Source organism: Erinaceus europaeus, chromosome 18 (genome assembly GCF_950295315.1).
Source record: "Erinaceus europaeus chromosome 18, mEriEur2.1, whole genome shotgun sequence".
Classification (NCBI taxonomy): domain Eukaryota; kingdom Metazoa; phylum Chordata; class Mammalia; order Eulipotyphla; family Erinaceidae; genus Erinaceus; species Erinaceus europaeus.
The window spans coordinates 72,606,001-72,619,810 of NC_080179.1; the positions used below are offsets into that span (position 1 = coordinate 72,606,001).

Consider the following 13,810-nt stretch of genomic DNA (forward strand, 5'->3'; position numbering starts at 1 on the left):
TATTAAGGGTTGAACTGGTTTGGTAAACAATTAACTGCATTTATATATTTTCTTTGAGTTTGGTAGCTACTCTCTCTCCTAATCCAGCCTTTCCTTTTCTTCTTTCTCTGTCTCTTTCTCTCCCCCTTTCTCTCTCCTATGCTGATTTTCAGCCACTGTCTAAAAAAGAAAAGAAAAATATCTCCTGGGAGCATGAAGCTCAGTGAAGCAATGGAAAGAAAGATCTGCTTGGGGATTAATGGTTTACAGTGACTACTGGGATGTGTGTAAAATTGCTCACTTTTCTGCAAAACACTCTTACCCCTAGCCTAGGTCCTCCTCCACCATCATGTACCATCATGGGGAGACTTGAAACTCTCCCCACAACTCCAGAGTCCTTTACTTTGGTGCAATACATCAGATCTGCTGACTTTTATAAGCATTTCAAATAAAATATGTTAATGTTTTAATCAGATCTTACCTTGAGAAACTCAACTTTCTAATATCAAATGCTGTACTTGAAATCTCTATAATATTTCTTGACCATATCATTTTAAGGCATGCTATAGTAGCTTGATTATACCAAAGGGTGAAAATGTGATTTGTATAAATAGGTAAAAATATTTTAACTGCCTACATTTCTTTTTTTCTGTAACACTGCTCAACTCTGGTTTGTGGTAATATCAGGGATTGATCCTGGGGCCTTTGATGTCTCAGACATGAAAGTCTTTTTGCATAATGCTGTCTCACCAGCCCCTGAACATTTGCTTTTTACCAAATCTCTATAACAATGACATTTGAAGAGAAATGCAAAAGGACCAATAAAACCAAACTGAATCAAATCTTTGGATACTGGCTATAGAAGGAAGATTAGCACAGCAGGAGAGCAAACTAGGAGAAAGTATAGAACTTTGGTAGAAGGTAATTGATACTTTAGTGGACAAGATGTGATGATTTCAAATCTACTCAAAACTTAATCAGAGAATTCAAAGTAAATTCTTGATTTGATGAAAGTCCAAACATTGTTAGAACTGCAAATCTATAGCTAATATGGTTACAACAATGATAGCAAATCCTATATAGCAGCACACAGCAAAATCATTTGATTTACATGTTACTAGAGTTTTATGTCTTAACTGAAACTATCCTCTCTAGAAATTCCTGCCCAACCTACTTCCTTCTACAATGGTTTATTCTTTAAACTTTATGCAATGTCCCTTAGTCTCTTAAGAAAATCCTGAAACTCTTGCAATAAATGCCTCTTCCCCAGCATTTATCTGAAGCATGCAAACACATGAGTTCTATAGGATATTTGTACCTCTTTATTCATAGATGCATACTAACAATACCCCAATATAGAATCAATCCAAATCTCCATCAAGAGATGAGTGAATAAAGAAATTCTGGGATATCTTCTCAGCAGAATACTACTTGGGTATTAAAAAGGATGACATGGTGCCTTTGGAACAAAAGGGATGTAACTCAAGGTGATGAACATGACATGAACCCAACAAGAAGGTTAAAGACCAGATGGGTTCACTCATATGTGAAATATACAGGACTTCAAAAGACCTGGACAAACATGATAAAATAAGACTAGTTCTTAAACTATTATGTTTTGTTTACTGAAGGGAATGAATAGGGTAAGTGAAGGGATAGGTAGGTAGGAGTCTTTGATTAATGGGTACTGACACTTTGATGATGGATGTGGCAAAAAAAATTTTTCTTTCACATTATTTAGGGGATAGTGGTTTATTTGTTCTCTGCAGAATACTCTTATCCTCAATCTAGACCCTTTCCCACAATCATGCACCAAGACGCAATGCCCCTTCCAACCCCTTCCTTGCCCTCTTTTTCTCAAAGTCCTTTGCTTTGGTGAAATAAGGTGGGTATGGTATATATTATTTATATATTATTTATATAGAGTGTGAAGCTCTTCCCTACAATTTTATAATATTGTAAATCACTAGTAAATCAATAAGTTATAATAAGAGTTGGATAGCTATGAAGAAAAAGTTAACAGTTTACTTGTTTTTAATGAGAGAGATACAGAGAGAATGATCCAAAGAGAGAGCAGAAAACTGCTCAGCTCTGGGTTCTGATGGTGCTGGGGCTTGAATCTGGACTGTACAGCTTCAAGCATAAAAGCTTTTGCACAAGCATTATGTTGTCTCCCCGGCCTAAAGAAAAAAAATCAGGGGGCCATGCAGCGGTGTAACTGGTCAGGAGCACAAATTATAGTGCAGAAGGACCCAGGTTCAAGTCTTTGGTCCCCATTTCCAGGGGAAAGTTTCATGAGTGGTGAAGTAGGGATGCATGTGTCTCTCTGTCCCTCTTCCTCTCTATTCCTCCCTCCCCTCTCAATTTCTCTCTGTCTCTATCCAATAATAAATAAGTAAATAATATTAAAAACAAAATAATATTATTTACTTTATTGTTGTAGTTACTGATGTCATTGTTGTTGGATAGGACAGAGAGAAATGTAGAGAGGAGGGGAAGACAGAGGGGGAGAGAAAGATAGACACCTGCAGACCTGCTTCACCACCTGTGAAGCGACTCCCCTGCAGGTGGGGAGTTGGGGGCTTGAACCAGGATCCTTACACTGGTCCTTGCGCTGTGTGCCACGTGCGTACACTTAACCTGCTGCACTACCGCCCAACTCCCCCCCAAAACAGAAGAATATTGAAAAGTAAGGTTAATTAGACCGCTGCTGACTTTGTTGAGTTAAAAAATAGTGTTTGATAGTGGAAAAGGACCTGGAATGGGGGGTAAGAGAGTTTTGCAGAAAATTGAGGAATTTTACACATACATCCACAACAATTGTATTGTAATCCATTAATTCCCCCGGGGCGGGGGAAAGGAAAATCCTCTAACCATTCTGTGAGCCCTTGTTAGCATTCCACAACAACAGTATGAAGTGAATTCCACAAGACACTTACTTTTTCTATGTTCTCTTTTGCAAGACTGGGGCACACTCAGACCCCACTGTGCTCAGCCATCCTTCACATGCTCTGTGTATGAGCTCCTTTGAACAAGGTACTTGTGACTAGAACTTTCCTTGGTCATTTCTGACATATGAGATGATCACTATATCATGGGATATCTGTAGGCAGTAATTGTGTAAGAAACGGAGAAAGGAGGGTAAGACAGAGAAAGGGAGAGAATAAATGCCACAATAATTGTAGCAATATGATGGGAAAAAGCTCAGCATTTTACCTCTTCTGAGAGTATATCCTTTCTGCAAAAGTATGGTCTTGAGGCTAGGTTGAATGTACACCTTACCATATAAGGAGGAGAAGCTTCATTAGCAGTGAAACTATGCTTCAAGTGTCTCCTTTTTTTTCTCTCCTCATTTCCCTTTCTCCTCTCAGTTTCACTAACTTAGAAAATAAGAGAAACAAGGGGTGAAGGGTTGAGAGGAAAGAAAAAGAAAATATTGACAGGAGTGGTGGATTAATCATGCAGGCAGTAACTCTGGTAGCAATAAAAAAAAAAGTACATTCTTGTTCATTTATTTAGAAGCTAATAACAATAAAATGTAGCACTCATGAAAGCAAAATCTTTGCATTTCTTTCTGGCTTACTGTTTTCTTCCTGATACATGGGTTAAGCCACTAACACATATTTAGTAGGTGATATACTAGACACCAGTTCCAGGGACGCTGCCTTTATTTTTGTCTTTGTCTTCAGAGCCTATCCCCAAGTATTTAGCTCACTGTAGCTTTCACAGAAGCCAGTAGGACCCAGTTATAAAGGTCTCATAGGCTATTCTCTAAAAGTAATGAAAATTCACTGTATTATTATAATTAGAAAAAACATTATTAGGTCTTCATTGTTGGGAAGGAAAATCTGGCTTTCTGTTTCTTAATAATGTTTTCTTCATGCTGGTACTCATTCGCTCTCTACTGTTGCTTTTTAGAACTCTGCTGTTCTCACTATGAAAAAAGATAACACAGATTTAAGGAGTGTCTTTGTATTTGAATGACAAAGCAGAAAACCCTCCCATATAAGCCTCACCCCTAAGGAGCTCACTAATCAGTAGACCTGGGAATGAGGCATTTTAGACCATCCAGCCCAAACTGATCCAGGGAGAGCAGAAACCCATCCAGACAACCTACATAACCTTGAGAAATTACAGGGGTTTCTTGTATTGAGCCATTACACTTTGGGACAGTGTGTTATAAAGTATAAGGAAATAATTCCTGGCTAGTAATACCCAAGGAGAAAAGTTGGAAGTACTTAGATATGTTGTCACAATTCACATATGCTGTTTACTGGCTTGACTTTGTTGTTAAATATTACTCATGTGTTAGAATGTTTGCCCCAAACCTCATTAACTAATGTGAGGATAGGGACCTTTTCTTTCCCCAGGTTATATAACTAAGTGGGTGAGAGTTCCAAGTTTTTATCTCGTGATTCTTAGCTTTTCTCAGTTATGTCATGCAGAATGAGTGGTCTGGATGCAGAAATGGAGCTCACAGGAATACATGAGAACCCACAGATAGACGCACTAGTGAAATCAGTCTGTCCTCACACAGGTTCACAAGTACCCCTGGTAGACAGCATCTAATTGGCTGTGAGGTAGAGCTGACAGGCTGGATAGCATTAAGCATGTTTAATCACCCTCAGTCCTTATTGGGCTGGGTTGATAACTCAGTATGTTGAAGGACAGAACTTGCATGCACGAGGCCTCAGAGATCCCAGGTTCAATTCTTAGTATCCTTTATACTAGAGTTGGACAGTGCTCTGGTCTCTCCCAATTCTTTTTCATTCTCTTTCTCCTTCCTTCCATGACAGGAATAGAACAATTATCCTATCAATTTAGATAGTTGATTCATGAAATTATATAAAGATATCATGTCGGGGGCTGGGTGGTAGCACACCAAGTTAAATGCACAAGCACAAGGACCCACACAAGGATCCTGGTTTGAGTCCCTGGATCCCCACCTGCAAGGTTGTTGCTTCACAAGTGTTGAAGCAGATATGCAGGTGTCTATCTTTCTCTCCTCCTTTCTACGCTCTCCTCCTCTCTCTGTCCTAGCCTTTAATAAAAAAAAAAATGGGGAAAAAAAGGCCTCTAGGAGAGTGGATTCACATGGGGGGGATCATGTGTACAAACTGCCTTTCATGAGGATAGCAAAAAAATTTACATTATATGAAGTAACGAATAATAATTTATGATTGTAGAACATAGTTCTTAATATTTTTGAAATAGCTATCTCACACACACACATACACACACACAACCACACAGACACACACACACACACACACACACACACACCATTTTTGCTGAATAAGCCAAGAGGGAGCTAAGAGAAATGAAGAAAAGAAGTCCTATTTATAAGTAAGAACAGAAAGAAGAGGCCAGAGAAAATAGCAATATTTATGCAAAAGATGCTCATGCTTGAGGGTCCAATCCCCTGCATTACCTCAAGTCAGAGTTGAGCAGTCTTCTGGTCTGTCTCTGTTTCTCTCTCTCTCTCTCTCTCCCCCATATATATATGAACAAAAACAAAACAAAAAACAAGGAGGCTAGGCAGTGGCACTCCTGGTTTAGCACACACATTATAGTGTGCAAGAACCTGGGTTCACACTCTCAGTCCCCACTTCATGAGTAGTAAAACAGTACTACAGGTGTCTATCTCTTGCTTCTCTCTCCATCTCTATCTGTCTCTATCCAAAATAAAATATTAAATAAATGAAGACAAAAATCTGTATATTCAGAATGAATGAAGAAAAGGCAAATGCCCAAACTAACCTGGAGCCCAGAGTGATTAAAAGGCACAGCTTCAGCAATTCTAGTTTGACAGAAGAGTTCCTTCTGTAAAGCTGTTAGTACAGGGATCCAGAGTCTTCAGATTCTAACGATTTCTGAGTGCTAAGTCTGTGCCTTGTGTCAGGCGCTGTTCTGCTATCTTCACACACACTTTCATTCAGAGTGCTTGATTCCTGTTCCACAGTAACTTCCTTTACCATTGGAAACCCACTCACTTTACTTTGAAATGCCAGCATCTAAATACTTCATGCCAGAGGCGGCGTGTGCTGTTCATATATTGATAAGACCACACCTTTCAGACTTAAGGATCCAAAGCCCCACTTTTTTTTTTAAATCCTCCTCTAAAAAAATACGTCGAGCACAAGGAAGCACTTTGCGTTTCCAGCTACCTGGCAGCAGCTGTCGCCAAGCGCCACACTGGTGTCCGATCAGGATGTATGAACTGCCTTAACAAGAGACCAAAGTGGGATCTGTGCTTTCAGCTCGCCCCCACCCCCTCTTTTAAAGCCCCCCCCCCCCACACACACACACATGTCCCCACTGGAGAGCATGGCGAGGGCGGGGTCCCTGGAGCCTCATCCTCAGCGCTGGCAGGTGCACTGCGCCACCCGGGCGTCTGTGAAAGCTCCTCCTGCCCAGCGGTCCTCGGGGGTCCCCGCGATGACTGTGGGTGGCGGTGGGGGTGGCGGGCAGGGGTCTCGGGGGACTGGGGGGAGAGGAGGCGACCCCACTGTGGCTCTCGGGGGCCGTGCCTGCCAAGTATCGCGGGACTTGTGCGCTTGCTTGGCTGGAGCATTGGCTCCCGGAGCAGCCGGAGCGCCCTGGGTGCGCACCGCCCCGGCCGGGGGAGCGGCGGGAGCCGGCAGTGGGGGGCCGGGTGCGGGTTACGTAAATGCCGCCGGCCCAGTGAGCGGCCTCCGGGCAGGGCTGCGGGAGGGGCCACCAGGGAGGGAGCCGGGGAGCGCGGAGGAGGAGGGGCCGGCGGGGAGCGGGCTGGGGAGGCGGCCAGGGCAACCGGGGCCGAGCGGCCGGGCGGCGGCGGCGGCGGGGTGCCCATGTGCTGAGCCCCCCGCGCTCGCTCGCCAGCGCCTCCTCGTGTGCCCGCGAGCCCGCACGCCCGCCCGCCCGCCGCGCTATGAAGGCGCCTCTCCCGGGCTGGCCGAGGCCGGAGCCGGCGCGCTCTGCTCGCCCGCGGGTGTGAGCGGGAGCCGGGCGGCCTGACCGCAGGTGAGCGCGGGCTGGGAGCGCACCGCCGCCTCCTCCCGCCGCCCGGACCCGACCGGCCGGGTGCTGCCTCCCCGCGCCGACTGCAGCTGTCCTCCCCGCGGGATCCTCGGCCGCCCCAGCAGGCAGGTCTCCGTCTCTTCTGCTTCTCTTCCGCGCTCTGCCACCCCACCACCCCAACCACCCCGACGCCCTCCCCGCCCCGCCTGCCCTGGAACCCCGCGAAGTCCTGCCGGAGCGCCCCGGGGCGGGTCCCCGAGCAGGTTGCGGGGCGACTCGGAGCGGGGCCTCGGGTGCGGTGCGCGGGGAGCGCGCTCGTCTGCCGCTGCAGGTGCCGGCGGAGAACCGCGGGACGCGCAACTTTCTGCCGCTGCCCGGCCGGACCCGGGGTGCGGGGGGTGCTGGCCACCCTCTGCGTCTTGCGGGTAGGGGCATCTGGAGGTGGGGGACGGCGCCGTCTCCCGCCAGCCTGGGCAACTCTGTCCCGGCGGCTGCCAGTGAGTGTTGGGGACGGGGGTGCAGGCGTCTGTGCGCGCCCCTTGCCCGGGATGCCATGGGACTGGGACTCGGGTGTTGTCCTGGACGGTTGCCTTCTCTCTCCCCCCCCCCTCTCTCTCTTGCTCCCCTCATCGACCACTCTCTCAGCGCTCCTTTGCTTCACAGTCTCTCAGTACCTTTTGGGTTTTGAGGTTTTTGACTCAGTTTCCGTCTCTCCCTCTGCCCCCCCCCCCCCCCGCTCCCCGCCCAGGTCCCCCGTGTCCCTGAGTTTCTTTTTTTTTTTTTTTTCCTGTTTCTCCCTGCCTTTTACTGTGGGGTGCGTTTCTCTCTGTCCCCAATGTCGATTTCACCCACTCTTTCCCTCGCATTCTGTCCTCTCCCTGTTTCTTTCTGCCTTTCCTGCCCATCTCCGTCTCCCCGCCCTCATCCTTCCTGCCTTCACCCTCTTGGACACCAGTTCCCTGAATCAGAAGGCGCCAGCATCACCTTCTCAGCACCTCCCAGTGCAGAGATCTCCCGGCTCAGGGTCAGGAGGGACTTGGGTATTGAAGTGGCTACCAGGTCTAGGTTGTCCAAGAAACCAAGAGTCCGGGATGAGGGGGCTCCAAACCCAGCGCTCCAGCTGGATTCTGGGTGCCGCGCTGTCTCTGCCAGCCCCAGCGAATCCAGGCAGCTGGGCTGGACCACCAGAGCTGCGGAAGCCCCTCCGCATCCTGGACTGTGATCAGTTTAAATGGCTAACAGGAGAGTCTACATCTCCAGCCTGTACAGGGAGCTACAGGAGACAGACACAGACACTTCAGGATTCAAGAACTAACCTAGGGAGGATAGAAGCATTTTTTATTTTTTATTTTTTTAACCAAGGTATTGGCTATCTTAGAGGAGCTTAGGCTGATGGCTTGCTTTAAACTGCTGTAACGTTAAGTCAGCCCTTGAGCATTTTCCTTGGGAGAGATCACAGTCAATTTGCCTAGAAACATGGCATGGGATTTTTTTTTTTTTTAATGTATGCAGTGATAGGCATTGGTAGCCCCAGACACCTGAAGTAGGTTTCCTTGAGGTCTTTCCATTTCCAGGTCTACAACCTTATTTGTTGCTGCAATTGCTCAGAGACGCCCCCCCCCCCTCGTGTGTGGTGTGTGTGTGTGTGTGTGTGTGTGTGTGTGTGTCCATACCTTCCAGTATTAAAGAAACCTGCCTGTATAAGAATGAAAAGTAAGGTCAACCAATTGGTGCTTTACTTTCGGGCTGCTTGCCTTCCTGGCTCAAGATCCTTATTTCTCCTCCCACCCCACAACACACCCACTCTCTCTCTCTTTCCTCATTTTGACTTTTGCGTTGCATCTCTGGCCTTTCCTTTTCTCGGATGGATCTCTAAAAACTCCTAGCAGATGAGCAGGTTTGCAGGACACCAGATATGGACAATCTCCATAGCTCTAGGCAGACTTTGAGAAGAAAAGCCCATTTCTCTGTTTGCCACAAGCCATGACTTTATATCTTTTTCTTCTATCTCTGTCTATCTTCTGTCCTATTGAGGATTGTCCTTCCCTGATGTTCCTATTCATTGAAATAAATGTGTTTAATTCACATTTCTGGTGTGTATTCCATTTTAAGGCTTAAATTGTTTGCTTAAGTAGAGGGACTGTATCTTAGAACTGATTTGGCAAAGTAGAAAAAGCATTCTTAAAGAGCTTCACTAGTGCTGTTACAGATTAATTCTGGACCCAAGTCCAGAGTAGGGCTGCATGTTTTCTCAGATATGGCAGATCAGAGAACAGTGTGAGGAAGAGTAGTAAGTGCTTAATTGAAAAAAAAAAATGTTGGTTGTTTGTTTGTAATCAGCATGTCAAGGATTGTAGGCTTCAAAGTCATGCAGTTGGCTCCTGAGTCCTTGAAGAAGAAATTGAACTCTGATGCCCCTCCCCCTTGTTTCACTTAGTTGTATTTATTTTTTCTAAATGGGATTTAGGATGAATAGAAGCAGTGCTGAAACATGAATCTTCTTATTTGTGATTATTTTATTAAGCAGCTTCACAGTCTGAATTACCCCTCACTACAAAACTTTAACGTGGTTCATGTTCTTCAATGGTCACTGCTGAATTGGGGGAAAAAAATGAGGTCAGAGACTGGTGGGTGGCATCTCTCAGCTCTCATACCTGAAAGCAAATTGAGACATGACATCATTTTTGAGTGAATACTTTCCTCTGGTTTTTACACTAATGAAAAATTCCCTTCTGAAAATATCAAGAACATAATTGACAGCTTAAAATATTTGGGGGCTATCAATTGAGCTACACAACTGACTGACTTACCTTAAATAATGACTGGGCCTCCTTACTTTGAAGCAGTAGTAAGTTGACATGTAACACTATATCTGAGGTGTGCTTGGGATGATTTGGAATGTTCAAGCCTGGTTTCGAATTTTAATGTTGACAGTAACTATTCTGCACACACATTATGCTCACCAAACTGCCAAGCAACAGTTTAATCATACTTTTCCTACAAAGTTCTCTAGGAGTTTGAAATTATAGAGAGTATTTAGAAATGTTATTCCTCGTGGTGCAAGACAACAGTAGGAATTCAGGGAATGCCATATTATTATTTTGATGACATTTTAGTTGCCTCTTAAAAAGTCAGTAATTTAGTATGAGTAATGTGCAGAAGCATATAGGACAATTTTCTCTTAAAATGTTACTTGCAAATCATCTAATACTCTTCCTTTTTTTTTTGTATTTGGACATAGAAAATACACGATGGTGGTAGAATTTCTTTATTGTTTATTTATTTATTTTTGCCTCAAGTGTTATTGCTGCGGTTCAGTGCCTGCGTTATGAATCCAGGGCTCCTGGAGGCTATTTTTTTCCCTTTTGTTGCCCTTGTTGTTGTTATTATTAGTATTGTCATTGTTGTCGGATAGGACAATATAGGACAATAATAGAGAAATTTAGAGCGGAGGGAAGACAGAGAGGAGGAGAGAAAGACAGACACCTGTAGACCTGCTTCACGGCTCCGGAGGAGGACCCCTGCAGGTGGGGAGCTGGGTGGTGGTGGGGTGTCCAACCGGATCCTTATGCTGGTCTTTGAGCTTTGCACCAGGTGTGCTTAATCCACTGCGCAACCACCCGCCCCACTCCCAGAATTTCTAATATTGTTTGAGATATCAATTCTGATTTCTTATCAGCAAGAATACTGATATATGCATATTTTTAAAGAATTTTTTATTACTTATTTATTCCCTTTTGTTGCCCTTGCTGTTTTATTGTTGTAGTCACCATTGATGTCATTGTTGTTGGACAGGAGAGAAATGGAGAGAGGAGGGGAAGACAGAGAGGGGGAGAGAAAGATAGACACCTGCAGACCTGCTTCACTGCTTGTGATGCGACTCGCCTGCAGGTGGGGAGCTGGGGGCTGGAACCGGGATCCTTACACCGGTCCTTGCGCTTTGCGCCACTTGCGCTTAACCTGCTGCGCTACAGCCCGACTCCCGATATATGCATATTTTAAAAAATATTTATTGATTTAGGAGAGGGAGAGGTAGAAAGAAAGAACCAGAGCATCACTTTGGCATATGCAATGCTGCCAGGGCTTAAACTCAGGACCGCATACTGGGCCAGAGGGGGGGCGATGTTTAATCCACTCTGTCACCTCCCAGGTGGGTACACAGACAGCTTTCAATGTGCACTAATGGGCTAAGCCTTTGCTTCAGAGTAAAATGCAGCACTCCACTGTGCCAACATGATTTCTAGAAGGTATAGTGCAACGAATATTTCTATGTAACAGTGAAGTATTTTATTTAATTTCTTAAATCATGTTATGGGCCTCCCCATAATAATTTGCAGTACAATTGTTGACACAGGGGTACAATTTCTCATCTCCCCAGGACAGCTCTCTGGAGAACTTTTTAAACTGGTATTTCAGGGGAAGTGTGAGATAGCAATGAGTATTTTTATTCTTTCTGGTTGAACAAACAAGGAGAATATTGATGTTTCAACCTAAGAAGAAAAGTAAATGGTTGAGAGTAGAGTATGACAAAAGGCCCATCATGTAAAAGAACTAACAGTGCTTCATGCCTCTGCTAAGTGTTCATTGTGTTTCGTGAATAGGAACAGTTCCTATTGTTTTGTCCTTTCAGTTTACCTTCTTACTAAAGAGTTTTGCCTCTTGCAGTAAACAGCACAGTCTTGTTTGTGTCTTCAGTGTATCACCTTCCCAGTTTGTGTTGCTTTCAGTAGTAGCAACATGTAGACATCTTAAATCTAATGGGATCTAACAGAAACACTACTTTGAAGTTGCCTAATTATCAAAGAATTTGAAATGTACTTTCCATCCAGATCCTTTCTCCTTTCACTGACATTAGAATAAACACTTCTCACCACCCATTTAATATTGTTTCTTAAAATTACCTTCCTCCTTCACACAATAAATACACAAAATCTATGTTTGAACATAGAAATCAGATTTAAAGATTCAGTACTGTCTGCTTTGATACTTTGTGTCTTTTTAATAGGTTAAATATTTCTTTGTAGTTTTCATCTTAATGTACAATGTTTAATTAAGAGTTTCAGCCATTCACTTATAGGCTTACCAGTTTTCAGGAGTCTGGTGTTCCATTTGGAACTAGAGTTCAAAGAAATTTGTGCAGATGAACACAGACAATGATTCTGTAAGAGTTCGTTATCCATTTGGGACACTATAAGGAGTTATCTTTGATAGCATATTATAAATCTAACAGATTTGAATAAGTTAATCTCTAGTTCTTCTTGATTCTGATATAGGTCTGTTTGCATTTTCAATGTAATATGTTTATGATTAGTCCACTGGTCTTAAGTTGATTACCGAGAGTGATTTCAGGTGACTAAATACATCTGTGTGACTAATGTATATTCTAATGCACCTTGCAAATTCATTAGCTAATATTCATATTTCTTGTGAGTTTTTCAATTTTATTTTCCTCTACGTAAGTAGAGGAGTTAATAGTTTACAGTACAGTTATTGACATATAACAATTTCATCTTCTGTGTATAGTTCAATACTTATTTAAGTTGAATCCTTAATTTCATTAGTTTCATATTTTATTGTGATAGAGACAGAGAAGTAGGGAGGGGGAGAAAGAGAAAGAGAGACACCTGCAGTCTTCTCCACCTCAGTTTTTCCTTTGCACTGGGGACCAGGGACTTAAACGTGAGTTCTCTCTCATGGTAATTTGTGTAATTTTTAAAAGTTGTTGTTGATTATTAAGAGATTATTGAGGCTTAACATATACTGTGAATTAAAGTAGAGAGCCATACTTCTATAGGGGCTGAACTTCATGCAAATGTTCACATCATTATAGTGCCCACAATCTGTCAATCAAGTTTTAAAGTATAATTAATGGGCTGTAAGCTCTACCTTTTGCAGTATTCCTGAGGCATATTCATTGTTAAGAAATTATTTCATATCATGGTCCATCCTTCCAACATAGCCAGAGAGTGCTGTAGAGAAAGTCATGACTATAGCCATCATAAATACACATGGGCATGTCCATTATCGGGTTTTTGTTGTTGTTGTTGTTGTTGTTGTTGTTGTTGTTACATGAGAAAATGGAACACTGTCCATGTGAATATCTGATGTCTTTTACATTTTTTTCAGTATTGTGTACCGTTAAGTAAAATGAGGACTGTACAAAATATATCAAGGTTTCAACATGTGCAATTAACAGAAATTCTGATACATTAAACTATAGTGAAATTTCATTTAAATCTTACTTAAACTGTTGTAGAATATTATAGAAAGAGTATAAACTATTGGTTCATACTTTGATGAACATAATGCATGTGCAGAGTATCTTCTTTAAGCAGAAGAATTTTTCTTTCTTTTTTACATCAGAATATTGTGTGGTTCTGGTCTGTGGTGTTTTTAGGGAACCTAAGACCACGGGTGCCTCAGGCATGAAGGACCTTCTCTTTAACTTTCTTGCTTAAGTGGAAGTATGCTAAGCACATCTAACTGCACATACAGAGTCATCTAAGTTACACACCAGATACAGCAGTGAGTGTCAACTTAGTTTCTTGACCAGTATTTGTGGTCTTGATTATTATAAGCATACTCTCTCTCTGGTTCATGTGAATAATGTCTTGTGACATATGGAGGGATTATGCATCTTGTTGAAGATAAGGACAATGACTGACTTTATTTCCTCTTATGATTTTTATTGTATAATTAGTTCCACATAGAGTGGATGAGATTTATCTCAATATTAAACTCCTGTATAATACTTCCATTAATCTAAAGGAGAAAAAGTGAAAAAAACACACTTAGATAAAAATAATATACAAGATCGACCCATTGTATT

General features: G+C 43.1%; 1 protein-coding gene across 1 annotated transcript in view; it reads left to right on the forward strand.

Moving 5' to 3' along the window:
• Positions 1 to 6,835: 6,835 nt before the first annotated feature.
• Positions 6,836 to 13,810, forward strand: part of GALNT13 (polypeptide N-acetylgalactosaminyltransferase 13) — a 555,668-nt gene continuing 548,693 nt past the window's right edge. Inside the window, exon 1 of the mRNA XM_060178155.1 lies at positions 6,836 to 6,984. The gene's annotated coding sequence lies outside the window, so the exon portion shown is untranslated. The remainder of the gene's footprint in view (positions 6,985 to 13,810) is intronic.